This window comes from Manis pentadactyla, chromosome 2, assembly GCF_030020395.1.
Source record: "Manis pentadactyla isolate mManPen7 chromosome 2, mManPen7.hap1, whole genome shotgun sequence".
Lineage (NCBI taxonomy): Eukaryota > Metazoa > Chordata > Mammalia > Pholidota > Manidae > Manis > Manis pentadactyla.
Window position 1 is genome coordinate 47,219,815 of NC_080020.1, and position 19,967 is coordinate 47,239,781.

The 19,967-nt window shown below is 47.5% G+C and overlaps 1 long non-coding RNA gene across 1 annotated transcript; it reads left to right on the forward strand.

The window, feature by feature from the left end:
* Nucleotides 1-204: 204 nt before the first annotated feature.
* On the forward strand, nt 205-17,498 carry LOC118912046 (uncharacterized). Its single transcript, XR_005024701.2, has 3 exons — nt 205-353; nt 16,701-16,896; nt 17,400-17,498. It is a non-coding gene; the product is annotated as an uncharacterized LOC118912046 (long non-coding RNA).
* Nucleotides 17,499-19,967: the final 2,469 nt, after the last annotated feature.

Genomic DNA, 19,967 nt, shown 5'->3' on the forward strand with positions numbered 1-19,967 from the left:
TGACCTAAAAGGCCAGGGGGTGATGATTAAATATGGATACTTAGAAGTTGCTGTGTGACTTCTTGCTTCTCCTCAGGGAAATGGTACATGAGGCTCAGTGGCCTTGTTATTCACTTTACACATTCTTCTGATGGGAGGGCCTGAATTTCTCTCCTGAGCTGGATGAGCCAGAACCAGCTTGGGAGTGGTAAATAAAGCTAAGAAATATCAGAAGAATGGAATCCAGGCATCAGAAAGTGGGTGGTCATCTAAGTGTGGACCAAGATCAACAGGTCCAGACAGAGAGGGGGAACTGGCTCCATAGAGAACGGACTGTGCCTGAGGACAGTGGACAGGCCAGGGGGATGCAGAAGGTGAGTTCAGAGAGCTTCCTGAGATCCTTACAGCTCCAGATCTATTTTGCAAGCACCCAGGGTCTTTCCCATGGTGTATGATGGAATTGTTCTTTTTTTCTCCTGAACAATCATTATTGAATGCATGAAATTAAAAAATGCTTGAATATATATTCAGCATGAAAGATTAAAATAATCTAAAAGAATACAGAGCAAAATAAGGATGTTTTCATAGCTCCTCCCTATTCCAGTTTCCTCCCTGAAAGTATCTGCTTTAAATAGTTTTGCATCCATCTTCTAGATTCTTTTCTATGTATTTACATTCAAACATGTACTTGCACCATAAATCAGAAATGATATTAAAATTATGGTATACATATTCTTCTGTGACTTACCTTTTTTCACTTTATAATATGTATTGGAAATCTTTTTATGTCAGTAAGTACACATCTTTTTCATTATTTTTTAATGATTGTATTCCATCCATAAATTTTTAAATATCATTCTAATTTTTTCCTACTGAGAAAGGAATATCATTTATTGAGGACACATGTTACCATAAATAAATTCTTAAATATATATGTTTGTTTTTATATTCTTTATTTTGTTCTATTAATCGATTGTCTATTTCTGAGCCACTAAACTCACTGTTTCAATTACTATGGCTTTACAGTGTGGTTTATATGTAGTATAGTAAGGTCTATATCATTGTTCTTTTTGAAAGTTTTCCTTGTAATTCTTATATATTTTTTATGTCAAGTTCTGAATCCACTTACCAAGTTTCATTAAAAATTAGGCTCAAATTATGACTGGGATTACATCGAATATGTGGAAATATATGACATCTTTATAATTTGTCTTCCCATCCAGGATTATGGCATGAATCTCTATAATTCAGGCTTTTTCATTGTTGTTAACATTCATTTCATGAGTTTTAATCATTTTGTTCTTGTAAATTTTTCATGATTCTTATTAAGTTATTCCCAGATACTGTATGCTTATTTCTTTGTTTCTGTTATGAATGGGAATTTTAATTACATTTTAGGGTTGATTATTATGTAGTAAAGGAGATGATTCTTTTTTTTCATGTTGTGTAGATATCCACCTACTCCTCTGTTCCTGATGTCTCTTATCAGTTCTGTTATTTTGTTAGCTGATTTTGTAGGGAGATAATAACATTGGCTACAAATAGCATCTTTGTTTGAAACTTTATTCCTTTATATTTTCTTGCTTTTTTGCATTGGCAGGAACATTGAGTGTCATGTTGTTTAGCAGGGTGATCCAGAGAGCCCCTTGCCTTGCTCAAGTCCTAAGAGAGAGTGCTTCTATAGCTCACTAGTACGTCTGATTTGTTAAGCATCAGCTACTAGGTTATGACTTTTTTTCAGCAGAAACAGGTGTTTAGTTTTATCATGTGCTTTCGAAGCATGTGTTGAAACAACCATATATAATTTTTTTAACTGTTAAGCTGATGAAATTTAATACTAGATTTTTCTGATATGAAAACAGTAAGCTATCCTTGGCATTGTGATTTTAGTATACTACTAGATTTGCCTTTGCTTGATTTTATTCAGTATGTTCATATGTATGTATATATGTCTACTGTTTTCTTTTTTAATTTTGATGTCAGGGTTTTGCTCAGAGACTAAGGAGAAATAATTGGCATCTTATTCTATGTTCTGAAACAGTTTATATATCACAGAAAACATGTTTTAAAAAAACTGGTGGAACTAATCATGAATCACTTGAGTTTATTTCTTTTTTAAGGGATAGGTTTTCAATGGCTTAAAATTTTCTTCTGTATTTACTGATCTATTTAGGTTTTCTACCTCCTCTTGAGCTGGTTTCAGTAATTTATATTTTCCTAAGAAGCCAGACATTTCATCTAGATATTTACATTCAATACATTAAGGTGTACCTAACATTCTTAGATGTATTTTTATTATCACTGTTATCTATAGTTCCTTGCCTTCTCCCATTTCCAAAGTTATTTTTTAATATCTTCTCTCTGATTTTCTTGATAAGAGTTGGCAGAATTTTGTCTGTTATAAGGATCTTTTCAAATGACCATCTTGGGTTGTAGTGATCAAATCTGCTGATTTTGTTTTGCTTGTATTCTATTTTATTAATTTCTGCTGTCATCATTCTTAGTTGCTTCCTTCAGTGTAGAGAGTAACTTTGTTCTTTTATGCCCTTTTTTTAGATACACGTGAAGTCCTTTTCTTGTCAACCTTTGTGGTTTTCTAATAAATGCACTTAAGGCCATAGATTTTTCTCTAAGTGGCTGGAATGGCTGGAGATATTAATGATGCTAAACAAGGTGAGACAAGATGCTGCTAACCCTTGAGCATGCCTGGACAACCATGCCATGAGACCCATCATTGGTCCAACATCAGATCAGACTTGGTTACATAATGCAAATCATGTTCCAACAAATCCAAAGAGAATTTCAAATTGGAAAGTAGCTCATCCCAGCACCATCTCTTCTTAGTTTAGCTTAAAACACCTTTTAGTCACATTTGCATGCTCTCTTCTTTCCCCTGTCCATCTGCATATGTTGGTGTGTGTGTATGTGTACCAATCAACCATTTAAAAATTCCTGAGTATCTACTGCCTGCTCAAATTGCAGTGATGAACCAGTCGTAATCTCCGTCCTCAAAGCGTTCACAGTCTAGTGGGGGCACAGATATGTAAGTAGGTAACTTCAGTGAGTGAAGTAGCTGCTACGGGTCTAAATATTTTGAGGGCGGAACCTAAGGGATGCATGCATGGAGGTGGAGGGGACCAGAAGTTAGGGAAAGTCTTCCAGGGGAGATGTCACAAGCTGAATTTGGATATTCAACCAAGAGTTTATGTGGCTCATGGGGAGTTCCAGGTATTGTTTTAGGAAGAGGAATCAACTTAATAAAGGAAAAGGGGTAGGAAGGAACAGGGGCTGTTTGGCTACCCATGCAGAACTCAGTTTGGCTGGAGCCATGGTCTCATTTCTGGGGGATGATATTGGAGGCTCAAGGGTGAACCCACCACAGGGACCCAGAGTCTGGTGGGTCATCTTGTGCTGTCTCGGCAGAGGTGGGACCACATGGCCAGGTCATGCTTGCATAGACTCTGTGGCCTCAGTGAAGGGGGTTGGGTTGGAGAGATAGGAGTTCGGGAGACCAAGGCAGAGGACACTCAAAAGCGTGAGAGTGGATTCCAGAGACATCTGGGGCCCTGGGCTGCAACCCCGTTTGCATCGGCATAGCCTGGAGGTGTAGAGAGAAGATACCAGCATCCCTTCCCTTCTCCCACGGTGCCTGGCTCCTAAGTCAGGAGCTGATGACATGATCACTGTTTCCTGGAAAAGCTGCATTGTTGGGCAGTCCTCTGAGACAGGCTTCCATCCTTACCCCTCCTCTTATTGGTTCTGCACCCTGAGAGGGGCTGTGTGCTGCTCTTAAACTAAGTTTCCTCATCCGTAAAATACATAGCTAGGAGGTTTTAATGGTAGGTCTCTTGTTATTATACTGTTGTTTTGTTAAAAGATCAGTATATATTTTCCAGTTCCCCAACTGGGCACCAAAGTACGTTTTATTAGTTTTGTTTTTTTCCCCCTTAGAAAAGAAAAGCCTTAGTTCTTTTGATGTAATGCAATGATTTATGTATTTTATTTAAGAGGAAAGAAAAAACACCTCCTACAGAAAGGGCTTCTGTCTCCAGCACTGCCCTCTTGGTCGCTGCCACCACCTGTCACATCTCCCTTTGTTTGCTGCCTCCCCCCTCAGCCTAATGACATTCCCGAAGGTGGCAAAGGAGAGCTTCGGGTTGCCATGGGAACTGGGTGCCTGCAAGAACACGCGAATTCTAGCCCCTGCAGGCTGCGGATTTCTTGCCATCCGCAGGGAGCAGGGCTGGCTGCACAGATTTGGGGCGGGGAAGGTGCGCAGGCTACTTTAGGTCTTCCATGGACCCCATCGAGGCAAAGGAGGCTGGGAGGCCAGGGCTGTTGTGTGGGAAGACCCAGCGCCCTCTTTGGAACAATCTCTGTAGCTCTAGAAGATGGGGGAGGAGCAGGGGAGGGTGAAGGCAGGAGGGCATTCCTCGGGCCCTGGCAGGCGCATCTGCACCCACATCCTGAGTTCTGAGCAGACCAGAACTTTCTAGGTCCGAGCTCTCTGCAGGGACTCTGCTAGGGGCTTGTCTGAGGTGCCAACATCCCGTCATCACCCTGTTTCTTCACAGACGACAAAGCCGTTCCAAACAGGTAATTCATATGCTCTTTGAAACAACCCTGCAAAGGAAGGGATGAATCCTGACTCACTGCACAGATGCAGACCTGGAGGCCCAGAGCGGCAGTGCCTGGAAAGGCAGAGGTGAGCCCTTAGTCCCAGGTCTGTTGCACAAGGATCCGTCAGTCTCCAGAGTAGAGAGGGGGCCACAGGGTGAGTGGGGAAGGCTGTGTGGGCAGTAAGGGCTGAACAGCAGCCTCTGTCATGACAGAGGTTTAGACGGAGGCAGGTTGACTCATGTACCAGACCAAGGGCTCCCAGTGGGAATGAAGTAGAGCCCAGAACCTTCCTCCATCTGAAATGGGCAGCTATGATTTGCTTCTGTGAAGCCAGCCAGGTGCCAGGAAGTCTCCACGCCTTACCTTGAAGAGCCTCACAAAGCCCCCTGCAGGCAGGATTGCTCCCCAGTTCCCAGGGGTGGGAACGGAGGCCCAGAGAGAAGCAGCTTTCTCAAACTGTACATGAGTGTGGAGCAGAGTCAGGCTTAGACTATGGATTCTGTTTGACTCCAAGGCCTCCTATACCCTGGGGCGGGCCACCGCCTGGGGAGATCATCCTCCCCTGCAGCGGCACCCCTGCAGCCAGAGGGGGCCCCTACACGCTCCCACATCCACACCCACATTCTCTGTCTCATGCACACTCACATACATGTTCACACATTCACACAACTCACACACATCACATACACTGTCACATACATATACACACACACACATTTACATACACAAATACACCCTCACACATACAATCACACGTACACACACTCACACAACTCACACAACTCAGCTCCATGTTGTATTGAGGGTTTGTCAGTCATGCTGGTGTTGAGCACTAAGCCATCCTGGCCACTCCCCTCTCCCTGCACCCTCCCCTCGCACCTGGCCCCCACTGCCTGGCAATCTCCCCAGTTTTTCTTTCTATGGGGTGTGGTCTGAGAGATTTGAAAGTCAGTGTGTTAAGTGAAAAGGTATCCAAGCTTTCCAAGCTTTCATGGTCCAGCTCCTACACCTTGCCCAGCTGCACCCATTGGAGTTACCTCGCCCTACATGGCTGGCTCTCCAGTTATTCAGCCATAGAACATACAGGGTCTCTCGTCCTTCCTACTCTCCTCTGAGCTATGTCTCTGCCTGGAATGCTTCTCCACCCACCTGCAGTCACACACACCCTCTGCCTCCCCCCAAACTCCAGTTTCTCCTATAAAACCCATTAGGGAGCCACCCCTCTCTGAAGTTTTTCTGCCCTTCTGTTCTTGACCCCAAAGACATCATTCCCCCTGATCTGTTCACACCCCAGTCATTTTATGTCATAATAAGCAGAAGTTGTCTGCTTCCCTATCCTTTTATTCCACTGGGCATAATATTCCATCCAGGAATATGGAAGGAGGGCTTCCTGGGCACCAAGCAGTGTCTTATGCACTGATCTAGCAGCAGTTAACAAAACACACCCTCTGCCCTCATGAAACATATGATCTACTGGCAGAGGCAGGACATAAGCAAGTAACCCAACCAAAAACATCGGAAGAAGCTGTACTGAATGCTATGAAGGGAACGAGGGGTGGCCACTTGAAATAGGTCTGTTGGACAAACCCCCCAAATGCAGGAAGTCTGTTGGATGGAGTCCACTTGTCTATCACATCAGATCCCGTCAGTATGGGGGGAAGGGGTGGGCTTTGTTCCGTGCACTCATGTGGAGACCTGGGCCAGTGGAGGCCACGACACCTTCCAGCATGGGGCTTCCCAGTTGTCTGGTGTCCACTTCCAGGAGGGAGGAGAGAGGATGGAAGGCAGGCATGGAAGCTTTCTATGGGCTTTCCATCATGTTTCATGAGTTACAAGGTGAGTGTGCTAGGGCTGCCATAAAAATGTACCACAGACTGAGTGCCTTAAACAACAGAAATGTATTGTCCCCCATTTCTGCAGCCTACAAGTCCAAGATCAAAGTGTTGGCAGGACTGGGTCCTTCTCAGGGCTGTGATGGGGAATCTGTTCCATGCTCCAGTCCATGTTCCATGTTCCATGTCTCCTGTCTCCTAGCCCCTGATGGTTTGCTGGCAATCTTTGGTGTGCCTTGGCTTGTAGAAGCATTTCCCCAGTCCCTACCTTTATCTCCATGTGGCATTCTCCCTGAGTGCCTGTCTGTGTTCAGATTCTGCCTTTTCATAAGGACACCAGTCATATTGGATTAGGGATTCACCCTGCCTGTTCCACTTTGACCTTGTCTTAACCAGTTATATCTATAATGACCCTATTTCCAAATAAGATCACCCTCTGAGGTTCTGGGGTTAAGACTTCAACATATTGCATCCCATAACAGATGTTAATATCTTATTGCAAAGGAGGCTGGGAAATGTGGTTCAGCCATATGCCTGGGAAGACCAGGAAACTGATTTGGTGAACAGTTAGCTGTCTCCATTACACCCTGGAAATTTTTAAGCAGAGAAGTGACCAGATCTGACCTGCACTAGACCACACATGCCTGCAGGGCCAGACTTGTTCAGAACTGCCCCCGAAGGTCCCTGCACCAACTAGAGGTCTGGGTTTGCATGGTGCTCAGGGAGTGTGTCTGTTGAACTGGATTCAGAGTTTACTTGTGCATAGAAAGGGGGCAGGTAATGCAAAGTTAGAGGATGGAGCATTTATAACCTGAATAGTTAAAATAATTCAGAAACTAAAGCTGTATGCATGTATGCTCATGTGCGACAACTGTTTTATGATTCTGGCTGGAAACCCAAGGCCATTCTGGCAACTCTGACAGAAGCCAGAAGCTACAGGTAAAAAAAAAAAAACTCGCTTTGCAAATTTACTTCTGGAATCTCCCTTGCTAAGCCATCTCCAGATGAGAACAAGGGATTTGGGTGTGGGATAGATGAGTGTTTCCCTTCAATTTCTTACATCAGCAACCCCACCTCCTCACCAGGGCCCTCTCCTGCAGGCCCTGAGGAATGAGGAAAGAAAGGCTTTTCATGGATGAGGAACAGGAGTCCACAGGTGGAGGGTGGATTGATCTGATAGTCTTCCAAGGCTGTGAAAGATTGGCATAGGCTAGTGACAGAGCTCGGGGCTGACTTCCTTCCAGGGAAGCCCTTATTTAAGTCAGACAGGCAACTTGGATGGCCCTGGGGTCCCTCCAATGTCCAGCTGAGAGGCTACAATCTCCAGAGTGCATAACAACAGGTGCCATTTCCTGGGGGCCCCATAAATGCCAGAAACTGGACCAAGTGCACATTGACTAGCTGAATCTCTAAAACAGCAATGCTGTATTTTCTCCATTTCACAGGAGAGGAACCTGAATATCAGAGAGGTACAGTCACTTACTCAAGGTCACACACGAGCTATTCACACCCAGATCTGCTGACATCAATGCCAGGGCAGGGCCTCCCATGACCATTTTCATCTCCTTTGACCTGGGCTTTGGTCCAGAGATTCTGTCAAAGGTGCTGGCTGAGAGCCCTCCAATTTAATCACACCTCCTGGGTTTGAACCCTGGTCCCTCTGCTTCCTGCTGGGTCAGTTACTTCACTTGTTTAAGCTCAGTTTCCTCATCTGTAGAATGGACATAATGATAACGATTATCATTCAAAGGACTGTTACAAGTATTAATATAACTTAGCACAGTACCTAGCACACAGTCAGTGCTAAACAGTAGTTTGCTATTACTGCCAGCTCATTCACATGTTTGTTTCCATTTTCAACTCAAATGCCACCTCTTCAGAGAAGAGATTTGCCCTGGCAAATCAGACTACTTTCCTCACAGCATTTATCACTATCTCGATGGTGTGTGGTTTATTACCTATTTTATGCCTCCCTCTCTTCTACCCCACCACTCTCACACTAGAATGCAAGGTCTTGGGGGCATAGCTATTTCATTCACCCCTCTTTCCCCAGGCCCAGCTCAGTGTTTGGCACTTGGCAGGTGCTCAGTAAATTTGTATTAACTGTTGACTGACTGCTGGCTCGATGGCCTTGCCAATGGTCCTTCTTGGAAACCTGAGTCTTTTCACCTGTAAAATGAAGAGTTGGTGTTACTCTGGGAAATGCCTTCCAGGCCTGGTGGCCAGGAATCACAGCTTTCCCTGCTCTGGGGCCATGGAGATTCCAGCATATGCTACACACTCAACCGATATGAGTTCCCACTGGCAAACATCAGTGGCCAAAATTATTGTAAAATCTCGTCTTATCACTCTGAATAGTGTGCTCTGGCCACCATGTAGCACTGCCTTTCTGTGGTTAAATAGGAGCCAAGTCAAAATAGGTAAAAACTGCAGCTGCCAGTCAGTGAGTACTTGGCAGTACAGTGCTCTGTGCTGAAACCCCAGCTCATCTGCACAACCCTTCAAGTCGAAGCCCATTTGCCTCATTTTGCAGGTGAGCAAATGGGAAGTGACTTCCCCAGGTTGATTCAGGGGCAGGGCTGTAGAAGTACACAGAGGTTACACACAGGGGTCAAACTGCCTGAATCCCAACCCTAGCTCTGCTGCTTGCTGGCCAGTTGTACTAGCCTGTGGGGAAAGTGGAAGTTTAGGGTCAGGATCCTCACCTGACCCTAAACTACTTGATAATGTAACTGGCCTGCTGCTAGGCTACTGCTTCCACACCTGTAGGCAATACGCTCTTATTGACTGAGTCACTATATAAAGAGCTCTGTCCAGTGCTCTGGGTGGAGGCAGAGACAAGGAGGATCACAGACCTGCAGACCATTGGATGCAGACGTAATTCTAGTGCTGACCTATGGCCGGGAAAACAAGCTGGGTAATAAACCCTTTTACCCCAAGAATGTTCCATTGTCATTCCTCAGTCTCACTGAATCCGGTGAACTTGCCAGGGGCTGAAACCCAATGGTGAGACATAGCCCCTCACTGACTTGGTTTTCTTCTCTGCAAAATGCACGATTAATAGTGCCAGTGTCACGGGCTTGCTGTGAGGACTAAGTGAGTTCAGCCATCTAAAGTATTTAGCACAGCCCCAGCACCTTGAAAGCTGTGTCAGCTCCATCGGTATTTCTACCCAGGTGCTCTTAGTCCTCAGGCTGCTCTGACAAGAATAGCATGAACTGGGTGGCTTTATTTCAGTCTGCAGGCTGGGAAGCGCAAGATAGAGGTATCAGCAGACTTGGTGTTTGGTGAGAGCCTCCTTCCTGGTTCCCAGGTGGCCCTCACCATGCTGTGTCCTCACAGGAGGGGCAGGAGGGGCCAGGGAGCTCCCTGGGGTCCTTTAATAAAGGCACCAACCTACTCGTGGGGGCTCCCTGTCATGACCTCAGCACCTCCCCAAGGCGCCACCATCACACTGGCCTCGAACATGCAGCATGACTGTGAGGACACAAACATCAGTCTAGAGCGCCAGCTCTGCTCACTTAACACCTGATTCTCCAAGTGAGGACCCTCCAGCATCGGCATCGGCGTGGTGGCCACTGGGGGAGCTTGCTCGAATCACAAATTCTTGTCCCCCACCAAAACATGCTGAATCAGAAATCACGGGGGTGGTGCCCTGCAGTCTGTGTTAACAGCCCTCCAGGCAACTCTGACGCATGTTCAAGGGTGGGAACGCTGCTCTTCATCACCGCCTCCCCGGGAAGAGGGACAAGCACTCGAGGTCACGTTTCACCTTTGATGAGGAGACACACCATTATTTCATATGCCACAGAGACAGAAAGAGTGTCACCAAGAAAATTACAACGCAGTCCTTTCTTATCACAATGATTGTAAGACATTGTTATTTTAGAGATGTTAAACTGTGAAAAGAAAATTGCATCCCAGCGTCACTGGAATTTAGCATTAGGAGTGTTTAAAAGGTGAGGGGCTGAGGTGTTGCTCATCTTTCCTGTCCAGGGCTTCGCGGCCTGACTGCATGTACACTCCCCTGGCTACACGTGAGAATGGAAAACCCTCATGTCCAGATGGCCCCCGGGTCAGTCCCATCCGCACCTCCAGGCCTGGGGCCCAGGCCTCTGTAGTGCTTAAAGCTCCCTGGGCGGCTGTGATGTGCAGCTGGGGCTGACAACCACTGCTTTGGATGAACTTTCCACCCTCACCTACTGCAGACAAAGGTGAAATCAAGTGTGCTGGTCTCCAAACAAATAAAACCCTGCCCTCACAAGCCCCATCAGCATTCTGGACTCATCTAATTGACAATGGCATGGAGGGGGCACTCAGGCTGGTTTCCATTTCTTAAATTTCTTTCCATTTCCAGAGTCTGAAGTTCTCCCCCAAACCTGCCCCTGCTCCCCAGTGGTTTAGGTTGCAAATCTCATTTGTGCTCTTCTTGATTCCAATCTGGGAGCCTTTCAGCTGAGGAGGATAAACCTTCCTGATGAGTTAGTGGGGTAGGCTGAGCCCCGGCAAGAGCCGAGGAGCCAGGTCTGAGAACTGAGAAGGAGGGAAACATTTACTATGCATTTATTAAGAGCCAGAGGCTCTCTTGTCTATATGTGACTTCATTTCATGCTCATGACATGAGGTAGGTTTTATTCCTATTTCACAGAAGAAGAAACTGAGGATCAGAGAGGTGGAGGGACTTGGCAAGGTCACAGTGAGGAGTGGAGACAAGATTTGGATCTGAGACTGTCTAACTCTCCCCTCCACAGATGCTGCCCCTTCTCTGGTTCATAAGCCTAGGTTTTGGAAACTGGGAGCTCATGCAGGGATTCTGAATTTTCCGTGCTCTTTTCAGTGAAAAAGAAATAGAGGCTAATATCTGTGCGGTACTCTGGTCTGGCATTTTACATTTGTCATCTTGTTTGTTCCTCATGACAACCCCGCCATGTAGATGGTATTATCCCCATTGTACAAATGAAGAAACAGGAGCTCAGAGACCAGGGCAACTGTTCACTTTCACACCTGGGACCCAGCCTGGGAGGAATGGGGATCCCAATCATACCACTGGTGGGAGTGTTTCAGCAGCACCGCGAGCTCCTTAATAGCAATGATGTGTTTGATATGTCCCTTTGTCCCCAGATCTTGGCACTGGGCTTGGCCCAGAGCAGATGCTCAGGAAAATTAGAAACCAAACTGTCAAGTGGGAAAATGTCTTGTAATCTGACAGGTACCACCTGAGAGCTAGCCATTGTTATTTTTTTATTTAAACAACCACACAGTCATCTGCGGCAAGTTTAAAAATGGGTGACTGGAAGATTTTGTTGGTCTGCTTGGAACTCAGATAATCGCATGTGAAAAATACTAGTTTCCAGTTTCTTTAAAACACTGAAAGGCTCTGGCAGCACTACAATCACTTTTGTACAGGGTAGGGCTCAAGTGGAGCCAAGGGGAAGCTGAGCCAGGAGTTCACCAGAGGCTCCACCACACCCAGCAAGCTTCACTATTTGCTTCTCCTATTTGGTCCCTGTGGGAATTAGAACTTGAGACCCCAGCTTTGGGGCTTAAATTGAAACAGTGCAATTGCAACAAATAAGGAATGTATTTTGAAATTGGCATGTCAAATGGGAATAGCTGGCAAAATACAACAGCTCCTTAGGAGGTCAAAGACACACCTACTGGTAACCATTTGGTGTAACAGCATTGGTGCAAATAGTCAGTGACATTTCAGCCAAATGTGCATCTACCCCCATGGACTGAACCATCTAAGACCTTAGGTTTCCAGGAACAGTACTCTGTGGCTGTTGGAGAAATGTGAACACTGTGCAAAAGTGAGATGGAGGCTCAGGGTGTCAGGGGAAATTGCCTCAGTCATTTGTTCAATTTTGTTTACAGTCTGGGTGATTTTGTGCAGAGTCTTGCAAGGAAGATTTAAAAGAACTGAGCAAAAATGTTCTTGCACCATAAAATGCCTTTCCTGTCCCAGGAGCAAGAGGAATGGGGCCATAAAAATGCTGTTCTGGCCTGACCAGGTCTGCAGGTAAATTTTAAACCCTGAATAAACATCTTTTCCTTCTTCAGCGGCAATGGTAAAAAAAAAAAAAAGGCATCTTCTATAATGTACTGTGAAAATGCTCATCTCTTCCTACAACAACTCTTTGAGGTGGCGTCTCTAATCCCCACTTTGTAGAAAAGGAAGCTAAGGCTGAGAGAGGGAAAGTCATTTGTGTGAGATTGCACAGCTGGGACATTGAGTAGCAGGACTGGAAATGAAACATGCTGCTTAGTGGAATGGCTTGAGCCTTTTGTTCTGCTATCTGACCCTAAGGAGAGGGTACCCCCAGCATCCTTCCTCCATGCTGTCCTCTTCAGTCTGGCAGTGATATGGGATGGGGCAGGGGTCATGAGAAGGCATTCATGCCATTGGCCTCCCAGAATTCTCTCTATGGCCCTGACTGTCCTGACTGAGGTCCTGCTGTTCACTAACTTCCCAGCCCATGGCTGACCCGACAGGCTGCCCCTCCAGACTCACACATCTGCTGGGGAAAATCCCCATCTTGCTGCCTGACTGTGCCCCACCGCCCCGGGCTTCCTGGTGTCTGAAAAATGAGTTCCCCTGTATTTCCTGTAAATAACTCCAAACTTGGAGGTCTCCTGGATTCTTCTTTCCATTTCATCAGTTGTCAGTTTACATTGCTATTTTTTCTTTACAATCTTCCCATTTACCTGCTCACCTGCATTCTCTTCACCCTGCCCAGTATGGGCCTCACGACTTCTCACCTGGGCCTCTGTATGAGCACCCACACCCTTCCTTGCTCCACCCATGCCATCCACCACCCAGCGGCTTCAGAAGGGTCTTTCCAAATTGCAAAGACTGCCACAGGTCTCCAGAGTCAGAGGTTACAGTCAAATGCTTTAATGTAGGGTGATATTCAAGGCTTGGGGGTCTGTGCACTGCCACTCTCCCAGGTCTCCTCTCTCCCCTCGGCCCCACACGAGCTCTAGACTTCAGACAATTGGCACTACATGCTATTTTCTAAAATATTCTTAGTAGTCTTGCTTCTGAGATTGACTTGCGCTGTTCCTTCTGCTTAGAACTCTTTTCCCAGCCCATCTTGGCCTAACAGGACCATATTCATTCTTCAGGGCCTGTCTCAAAAATCCCATCTTCTAAAGGGTCTTCCTCCCTAATCCATGGAAGGGTTGGGAGTAGGCACATTAATCAGAAATTTCTTGGTGGTAAGTGACAGCGGCTCAACACAAACTGACTTAGCCAAAAGGAAACGTACTGAGTCATGCAGATGAAAAGCCCAGCTACAGGGCTCGATTCAGGCACAGCTGCGTCCAGGGACGGAAATGGTGCCACCAAGCTGTTTTTCTTTCTCTGATTTGTTATTTCTCTTCATCCCTCTTTACTGTTTTTCTTGTTTTGCCTTTTTGGTTTCCTATTTAGATTCTTTGCCTATGAAGGCCGTGTATAGTCCTGCTCACATCCTGCTAGCTTAGCAATGCTGATAGAAAAAGTGAGCTGCTTTTTCAAAACTTCCAGCCAGTAGTCCATCCTTTCACTGTACTGGCTGGATCACTTGCATATTCTTGATGCAAGTCCAGGTCCATTATTGAAGCAGAGTGGTATGGACAGTCTACATGGATGGAAGGGCTGGTTCCCAGGGCAAAACCAGAGTGCTGGGCAGGCAAAGATAGATGTCCACACAATGGATGGAACCAGAACCAATGTGCAGTTAGACTTGTAGACAGTCGTCAGAGAACATCCTGGTGTGTCAGTCTCCTATGGACTCTGTGAGGGAAGAGCCCATCTTCCACACTCCTGTCCCACACGAGCCACTGGACCATGTCTGGGGGATGAATGCGGGATGAAAGGTCACCTCTCCTCTCCCAGTGTCTGTGCCAGCCTAGCAGCTGCCCCATTGCCTCCCCTTGCCCACCTGTTGTCTCCACTTGCTGGTGCCTGTCTCTGAGTAACACAGTCCTGGGTTCTAGTTTTGCTGGCCAGTCACGCCCAGAATTTATGTTCTAGTGGTTGGAGACAGTAGTAATAACGGACTTTAAGGCTGTCTGTGCCTGTGTTGTGGAAGTAGCTATGGAGGGGTTATGTGGCAAGGAGCTGAGAATGGCCTCAAGGTGCTGAAACCAGCCCCCAGCCACCAGTCGGCAAGAAAATAGGCACCTTGATGCTACAACCACAGGGAAATGCATTTGCTGACTGCCACAGGTGTATTCTCCTATACACCCCAGCTGACGCTTTGAGTTCAGCCTTGTGAGATCCTGATCAGAAGACACAGCTGGGCTGGGCCCAGTCTTCTGCCCTACAGAACTGTAGGTCATTTATTCTGCAGCAATGCATCACTAATGCAGTGATGGCAACTGCCTCCTAAGATTGTTATGAGGAATAATCTGCATACGGAGTGCAGTAAAGAGCCTGGAGCACCCTGAGTGACTAATAAAGGGCACTTGTTATTATGAGAAGAAAATGTATATGTATGTGATATGTGTGTGTCTGTATACTGCTAATAAGTGCTAATAAAAATAAAGGAGGAAAGGGAATGATGGGGAGTTCTTGGTAGTGTGTGCATGTGCGTGTGCCTCTGTGTGTGTGTATGTGTGTGTGAAGTGCGTATTCATTTTAAAATAGAATCGTCAAGGGAAGTTTTACTGAGAAGGGGATATTTGAGGGGCCACCTGATGCAAGAGGAGGAGAAGGGAGCATATGGCTTTCCGGGGAAGACTGGTTTGGGGCAGAGGGAGCAGTAAGCAAAAAAGATGGGGTACCCACATTGTCAGGTAGTCCCGGAATCTCCCTGCTGGCCCGCCTGCACCATCTCTAACTCCCGTGCTGCTCAGGCCCCAGCTACCGTGGGCGGGCTCCCTTCCAGGCTCAGGGGCTGCCTGTCCTCAGATCCCGCTGGCGGGTGGGCCGGTCCGCAGCAGGAGCAGCACAGAGAGCTGGGCAGGGGTGGACCAGGGCAGGCAGGCGGGGTGGGGGTCAGGGTAACATATTATTACCCTGCCTCGGGCTTTGCGGTCACCACACTTCCAGGTAATTCATGGGCATCTGTTTGCCGACATTATACTCAAACGGTGTGTGGTTCTGCTGCCAGCCTCAGAGGGTGCCAAGGCACATCTCCCAGCTGATACCTGTCGCGTCATACACACAAGCAAGGGGAGACCAGGCCTTTGATCAGGAGGGCTGATCAGGGGGCTGAACCCTCAGCCTCACCGCAGGATGGGCACAGCTCAGATGTTAAAGAAGATGGTTTGCCTTGAGGGCAATCTTGGCTGTCAGCCTCTTGCCGATCCCTTTGCACTCCCTGTGCCTCTATCCAGGGTCTTCGTTTGTCCAGAGGGAAGCAGCTGGGGAGGCCACCCTCTCTTACAGCATTCAGGTCGCCTCCCAAGGAAGCCCCACCAGCACTGCCAGAAAACCCGCACCCCATCTGCACAGACCCAATTACAGACTAGCCATGTTTTGTTCCCAGGGTGGGGATGAGAGAAAGCAGAATTCCTGAGTTTGAAAGAAATCTGAGACTCGAATAGAATCACAGCTTTCATCGGCCTTGGCTGGGTCTCTTTTGGAATTGTGCCCAGCGTGGCTTAATTATGCCAACACACTGAGCTGGGGAGTGCGGTGGGGATGGGTGGCTGATCCACCCACTGAGGAGATGACTGGATTCCAGGAGGGAGGAGGCCAGGATCGCCAATTCCAGGAGGTTTCTGAACAGTTTGCTGACTTAGAAAACCAGCCTCCCTGTTGAAAGTCCCTGAGTGAGAACTTACTACCTGCAGCATAAGGTTCAAACTCTTTGGTGTGGCATTCAAAACCCTTTGTGAAGCGTCTCCAGATGGCCTTTCTGCCTCTCTCTACCCCACTCTCTCATTCTGTGGTCTAACAACGCCATGCCTGCCTATTTCCAAGGCAATATTGCTGTGTATATTATCTCATTACCTAAGGATCTGCCCAGAACCCCCCACTCATCCTTTAAGTTCCACCTCAAATGTCCCTTCCTTTATAAAGCTTTCCCCGGTCTTTAAATGGTGTGCCCCCACACTGTGTGTTCCTACTGCATGGGAGAGTAATAACTCACAAATCTTGTATTCACCAGGAATCTTTCAGTTACAAGTATCAGAAGCCCAACTGGCCTTAGCAAAGAGTATCCTACCTTCAGGAATGGCTTGATCCAGGTACTAATGCCAGCCCAGTGAGGAATTGCTGCAGTGCATTGCATTCATTCTCACATAGCCACCAGTGACTTTAAATTTCTGTTTTACCAGATAAGCAATATCTTCAGGAAAAGAGACTTTTTCCCAAAAGTTCCAGAAAAAAATCCAGAACTGGTGCTTGCTGGCCTGGCTTGGATCAGGTGCCTAATCTGTCCTGATCACTGTGACTTCAACTGGCCAGTCAAAGGTCACCGGCTACCCTGGCGAGATATGGGCAGCACCCCCAAGCCACATGGTCTGAGCATGGGTAAGGATGCCTCCCCAAAGGAAAATCAAGGGCAGCAACCAAAAGAAGGGGAGCTGGATGCTGGACAGAAAACAGCTTTAGTCACCACCACAACTACTGGGTACCCCTCAGGGTTCGTTTCCCCCACCATGCTGTGACCACCCTAGGGCAGTACCGGAGTCCAGGCACTCAGCACAGCGGATTTGGCTCCACTGAATGTGAAAGAGCCAAGAGAGTGAACCAGTGAGAAACTTTTTGCAACACAAAGAAAAAATGTCAATGTTCTTAGAAAGAGAGGCCTTTTACAGAGGATCTTCTAATGGCTCTCCCTAGGAGCCTGGATCCATGACTGAGCTGTGTGACTTCAGGCGAGTTACACAGCCTCTCTGTGCCTCAGTTTCCTCATCTATTATAATGTTGAAACACCAGCTAACATGCAGGGTCACCATGGAAGAAAAATGAGATAACGTGTATTGAAATTCTTTATAAATTCTAAAATGGTATTCTCCTGTTTTCCCCTCTAGAATATCTGGGTTGTATGGCCAGCCATGTGACTTTCCTGAAGACAGAACCAAACAGCCTGATACAAAAATGCTCAAATGCTAATAAATCTCCATGTTGGTTGGTGCAATAAGGTTGCATGGTTGCAAGCATGGACAGAGTCCTTTTCATTTCAGTCATTCATGTGTTCAGTTAGGAGTTTATTCATTCAAATGTTGATTGTCTTCCTTTTTGAGGGGTAGGGCCGTAGGCACAGGAGGTGCAGAGGTGAACAACAGTGGCATGTGCATGTCCTCATGTGGCTGGGATCCAGTTAGGAGACACGCAAGTAAATACGGGAATCAAGCAATTTCAGATTGTGATAAGTGAGGAAAAGAAAAGAGAATCTGAGGCAGATTGGCCAGGTGCATGCGGTGGTAGGGAGTATGGGGGCCACTCCAGCTGGAGGGTCTGAGGAGGCCTCTGAGGGGGGGCATTTGAGCTGAGGGACAAGGAGAAGGCAGGTGTGGGAGACGAGGGAGCCGGGCGCTATGCTCTGAGCATACAGCAAGTGTCCACACCCTAAGGCAATGTGAATTTGGGCTTTTCAAGGAGTAGCTAGAAGGCCAGGGGTCAAGAGGATAGGGTGGGGGCACAGGTGAGAGAGAGATGGGGGAGCCAGGAGGGTTCCCGGGAGTCAGGTGGGAGAGGCCTGGGTGATGCGGCCGGGGGAAGAGGCTCGGGCTCCTGTTGTGGGGGGCTGGCAGCTCTTGGAGGGCTTAACCTGGGCAGTGATGACTGGATTGATGTCTTGGCATTTTATTAATTGTTTTCACAGCCCCATTCCTGGGCTTGGTCTGTCCCTTGCAAACCCTCTGAGGTCGATTCAGGATTATTGCTCCTGTTTTACTGATCAAAACTGGAGGCCAGAAGAGGCTCCATGGGCCCATAGGATAACAAAGGCCCCCACCGCCTCACACAGTTCATGAAATACTTTTCACATGTCACCTCTTACCTTCATGCACCCTGGAGGTGTGGGAGGAGACACACATTAGTGCTGTGAAGCTCCCAGGCGCACCTACACTGTGGAACTCCACCAAGCCTTTGCCCCGGTGTGCATGCGATTCACTCACCCTTCACCATGACTGTCCCTGCCGCCAGAGGCCCTGATGCGGTGAGGTTGGCCCCTTCCCGCTACCTCGTTACCCTCATGTCTAAGCTGCCCTTCCCAGACTGTGCTACAAGAAGGGGAGGACAGTTTCCCTTGACCGGTGTAGGGTCCCTGGCTTAGTCTGAAAATAAAGCTGATAAAGATGAACAGAGGAAAGCATGCAAATGGTACTGAGTATTTACAGGTACATGGGAGCTTCCCAAGAGAATGAACACCCAAATATGTGACCAGAGACGAAGTATTTGTACCTTTTAGACCAAGAAATAATGGAAGAATTGGCAAGACAGAGAGATTTGGGTGAGGGGTGGTAGCAGTGAAAAAGTAACTAGGAAAATTAGAATTAATTTAGCACAGTTTATAGGGCCTTCTGGGTCCCAGTTCCCTGTCTCTGGGAATGTCTTCCTTCCACCTGGAAAGAACCTTGCACATGAGAGGGGAGGGCTGGGGGTGAGGAGAGGTCAGAGACCTTCCTGCCATTTCCACAAACTCAGTTAAGATATTCAGCGATGGGGTAGCGTGTCCTGAACCCCATCACCTACAATGGGGCGTTTTTTGCTTCCGTCTCCGCAGGTGGCCTTGGTTACCTGGGTGGGCCCAGGAAAATTCCAAGGGGAACACAGGAGGAGCGAGGCCCCAGGAGAAGGCAGTGAGATGGTGCAGGCAGAGCCTGGGGTGACAGCCACAGGCCGAGGAGCCAGGGGGCCCCCGAGCTGGAAGGGGTGAGAGCAGATGCTCCCCAAGAGCCTCCCAGGCGAGGCATCCCTGCCGACACCCTGATGTTGGCCAGTAAGGCTGACTCTGGACTTCTGACCTCCAGGTAGGAGAATAGACTCATGTTGTATTAAGCCACCTAGTTTATAGTAATTTTATTACAGCAGCCACAGGAAACAAATACACCCACCATGCCCTTTGTTATAGAAGTGGGCTGTTTGTAACCAGCAAAATAATCTCTGTCTTAGTTGTTTTGCCAAAAGGTCAAGGTCAAAGACATATGGTCCTTTGGAAACATCTATTTTCCTGTTAACCTTAACACTCTGCACTTCCTGCCCCCTGACGGAGCAATGGCAGCAGCCCAGCCACCTCCCTGCTGCCCTGTGCTTGGAGGAGGGAAGCTTGTATCAAAGGCCGGGACTGGCCCGGGTGCTCTTCAACTCCCCACATACCAGAACAACAGAAGCAGATGGACTGGCAGACCTGGGGGCGAGGGCAGAGCTCTATGGTGCATCCCCGACCCTTCTCAGAGCACTGATGGGTACCCTGTTTAGCTGGCCTCCAGGACCCAGAGGGCACCGTGGTGATGGCAAGATGATGGTGAACTGTGTCAGACCCTCCTGGCTGGCCCAGCCGCCCTGGGCCGCAGCTGATCTTCCTTCATGTCTGCTCTTTCTGCTCTGGTGAGTGTCCTTTTATTTGAAGTCACATATCCTTTCTTGTTTAAGTG